Raw genomic sequence first — 4,562 nt, forward strand, 5'->3', positions numbered from 1 at the left:
TCTCTCGCTTTTTCCTACTCTAATCCTTCCTCACCACTTCTTTTCTCTCTCTTTTCCAGCCTTTTCATCCTCTTCTGACCGTGTCACATTTACTTACGGTATCCCGACTCGCCCCGTTCTTCCTTCTCTCCAGTCTCGCCCATCCTTGGGAAAATCCCATCAGGAAAGCCGCTCACATCTAAAGCATAGTCCAGAAATAAAGACATCAAAGAGAAGTTGCCGAATACAATGAGGATGGGAATGTCCTTCCCTCCAGCTCCTAAGCATCTGGCTGAATACACAAGATCCTAACCTTCTCAGGTTAGAGAGAAGGTCAAAGGTTATTCAGCAAGGTATAAAGGCTACTGCCGTATGCGTTAAAAACAGCCTATTCCATATATAGTGTTCTACCTTTCATGATAAGCCTGAGGGTCAAACGTAATGCACCACAAAGTGAACAGGATGCATTCTGGGAGTCTGTGTTCTGCACTGACGAAGGTTAACTAGTTCTAGATGTCTCTCTCCATTGTTCCCGGAAGGGGCCTGCTGGTCGATCAATCATGCATTAGCCTGGAGAGTGAAGTGAATAAAATGAATATTGATGATGATATCACTCTATAGATTAGACGGTATACACACTGCGCCAAACAAAGTCTCAGGGAAATGAACAGTAAAATACTCACAACCCCAAAACAAGTCAAATTGTCAAGTGTTTTCTGGGATATTACAGTTGCCTCAGTTGCTTGGATACCGTTCAACATGTCGGGGCCATCTTCCATATCTAGCCCTGGTATCGACAGAGTACTGTACACACACACACACACACACACACAAATACACCACATAAACACACACACACATAGACACGCACAGAAATCAAAGACGTCTCCAAATCAAGACCACACCTGTCTGTATGTCTCTCTATATGTCTGTGTCTGCCTGTCAAGGTCTCTTTATATGCCTGTCTTTCCCTATTTATGTTTGTCTACATGTCTGCCTGCCTACCTGACTGTTTGCGTTCATGCCTGTCTGTCCCCTTATTGATCTGTCTGTCTAAATGTCAGTCTCTCAGCCTGTCTATTTATCTGTCTGTCTCCTTGTCTGTGTGCCAGTCTGTCTTCATGCATACCTTCCTGGCTGTCTGTCTCTTCATTTATCTGTCTGTCTTTCTCTCTGCCGGTCTCTCTGTATGCCTTCCTATTTAAGTGTCTATCTTTCTGTCTGCCTGTCTATCTGCCAATGACTATCACTCTGTTTGTCTTTGATCTGAGGATCCTGTTTACCCCATCTTAGCTCTCCCACCTGCTTCCACTGAGACAGAAGCTGGGCCTACACGACTGGCCTCCTGGGCCACCTCTGACCACACTCACACATGCGCACAGACACGCGCAAAGACTGACTTACACTGCATGAATATGCATAAATATGGCGCTCTTACACCACAGTATTGTTGAATACTTGTTGCTGATTGGCTAGACGTGACTTGCACTTTAATTCCGGAAATGCACTTTAATTCCGTAAATTTGGCATGGATGTCCTTCAGACACCTAAATGGCCACAAAACCACTACATTTAGAAAAACATAAATGGAAGAGTATTCTAGCAGACATTAAGTGTTTTCGTTTTTATTTAGTGTCTATTGTTATTGTGTTCATTTGGGATGATACAAATGCACTCAGAGAAAGGAAGTGGCCTGCATCGCTCTTTGTCTCTCTCTCTCACACACACACACACACACACACACACAAGCACACTGCAAACTGTCCTCCCTGCTAGGGTGGTTTTAAATAATGCAAGAACTTCATCCCTTGCCTCCTATTGAGCTGGGAGACCACCACAGGAAGACCTGAAAAGATCAGTTCCCACCATCTGCAAAGACACCCTTTTCTCTATAGTGCTCTGGTCAGAAGTGAGTGCACTTTGCAGGGGAAAGGATTCCATTTGGGATGCGTCGACGCTGTACTAAACATTACATCAATCTGGCTAATTCGATTCTTTACCATCTCAAAGGAGCAACATGAGCTCCGTAATGAATCAGTGGCCTTGGTGGTTAAACATTAAAGTGGTTTGGAGAACAGAGGATAGTTTGTGGGGTTGAATTTGACCAGGGAAACAGGTGTGTAGGCTGGTCTGTCCAGGACTTCTGATGGGTTCCATTTTCCAGCTTGTGGTCCTACTTTCCTTTATTAGAGGTTCAGTCACTGTGGTCAGAGGTGTTATTCCACATTCACTGCCTTGCCCTTTCTCCCCCCTGTATAAATATCCCCCCCCCCCCCCTCCCTCTCACCCCCCATCAATCACACTGTCTCTCTCAGTTCAACCTTCTGGTTGCCCTAAAAATCAACCATTAAATTGGGGCAGTTGATATTCAGATGTCCCAGTTTCTTTTCATCGATTATTGTCTATGAAGTAGTTATAATATCGCAAGAGTGTACGGTTCAAATCAATCACCTCACAGGCATTCAGACACCTGACCTACACAACGTGTGAGAAACGACGTCTGGCTGTATTCTCGATGCAGGGCGGTTGGTGAAGATGCAATGGAGCATATAGAATGCAAATGATGAAATACCTCTTCCCATTAAACCCTTTTCAGTCCCAGGGCTCTCTCTCTCCACTCCCTGCACCCCATCTTTTTTGTCATTTTCCCTTCCACCATCTTGATCTCTATCGCCTCATCTTCCTCTCTCCCTGACCCACCTTTCATTCTTTCCTCTGTCTTCTACCCTCTCCGTTTTTCATTTTCTCCCTCTCTCGTTAGGTTTTGTTGTGTTTGATATTATAAGGCTCTTATGAAACTGAATGAAGCCCAGATGGCCATAAGCAGCTTTACTTTGGCAACCAAATGCATACAAAAACCAGGAGACAGCAAAAGGAGAGAAGCAATTTCAGGTGGATTAAAAAGGTGTGTGGTGTGTGTAGTGTCTCAAAAAGAGAGTCGTATTGAAAAGTATACTGTGTCAGACGAAGCAATTTGTGAGGAAATAACTCACATAAATAAACTTGGAATAAAAAGCTACTGTTTTGTCTGCTTCTTTTAAAGAACATGGCCATCGCCAAATCCCACCAGGAATCGTTGTCCAGCACAATATCACCTCATCTATCAGGGCTGCAGTGGAGAAACATGCCCAAGTTTCCCCGTCCTTTAACAAACGCATTTAGAGATGAAAACTGCCTGTCCTGATCAGCGGCATCCCAGGATGCACAGCGAGCCAGGAGACGGAGACGGAGACGGGGGGGGGTGCGTGTCCAGGCAGAGGTCTGTCTCGGCCCATTTATTCACACTACTCCCTTGTCAGTAGTGACGGCCTGCGCTCCCTCCACCCCCACCCCCCCGCGGACACACGCACGTCCTATTCTGCAAGTTTGTGATGTATCAGGCCTGACAGGCCAGCCCAGCGGTGGAGGAGCTGGAGGCATGAAGGACTCTGGGACAGGGGAGGGGCAGGTCGCCGTGGCTACTGGAGTTTACAGGACAAAAGAGAATGGATAGAGGAAGGACAGAGCAACGTTTCTAGCCGCGACTGAATCGGCACAGACTAGAAGCAGATTAGACTTTCACTTTGCTGAAACGAATATCTTCCTGATATAATTATTTATTTTGCAAATATTTGCCTGTTGACTCCAAGGCCTCCGCAGCCCTTGAATTTCACGGTGTATCAACTTACACTCTGAGTGAAGTGTCAAACCCTGGCCCTGCAGGATGTAGGTGCCATTTGGAACTGACGCTTATGTTGATGGAGGGCGGGGCCAGATAGGAGCAGTCACACCATTATGTTGATGGAGGGCGGGGCCAGATAGGAGCAGTCACACCATTATGTTGCTGGAGGGCGGGGCCAGATAGGAGCAGTCACACCATAATGTTGCTGGAGGGCGGGGCCAGATAGGAGCAGTCACACCATTATGTTGATGGAGGGCGGGGCCAGATAGGAGCAGTCACACCATTATGTTGATGGAGGGCGGGGCCAGATAGGAGCAGTCACACCATTATGTTGATGGAGGGCGGGGCCAGATAGGAGCAGTCACACCATTATGTTGATGGAGGGCGGGGCCAGATAGGAGCAGTCACACCATTATGTTGATGGAGGGCGGGGCCAGATAGGAGCAGTCACACCATTATGTTGATGGAGGGCGGGGCCAGATAGGAGCAGTCACACCATAATGTTCCTGGAGGGCAGGGCCAGTTAGGGCAGTCTGAGAACACCCATCAGGCTGTAAGTGGTGGGTTAAGTGAGTATGCATCTTTGTTTTGGCTGTTCTTGCTCCCAAACTCCCCCCAACGTCCTTTACTCCAAAAACTAAAACAGGGTTTGGAGGCTGTCAGTTTTACTCTGAGACAGTAAAGGGCGATGAGCTGGAGGTAGCCATACAGGAATCAAGAATCTTTGCCGTCACTGTCAAAGTTAACCAATTACGATAAAAGGGCTCAGCCTTCTGGTTCTAGACTCCAAGTTGACTCAAGGAAACATGTGGCGCTCAAACACCAGAAAAGAAGACCACTGCATTTGGGAAGCATGCACCATACTGAAACCTTTAGTCAGTTTGATATCTCAGGCGCACGTAAAACACAAAACGTGCACTCA

The sequence above is a fragment of the Esox lucius genome, chromosome 2 (genome assembly GCF_011004845.1).
Source record: "Esox lucius isolate fEsoLuc1 chromosome 2, fEsoLuc1.pri, whole genome shotgun sequence".
Taxonomy (NCBI): domain Eukaryota; kingdom Metazoa; phylum Chordata; class Actinopteri; order Esociformes; family Esocidae; genus Esox; species Esox lucius.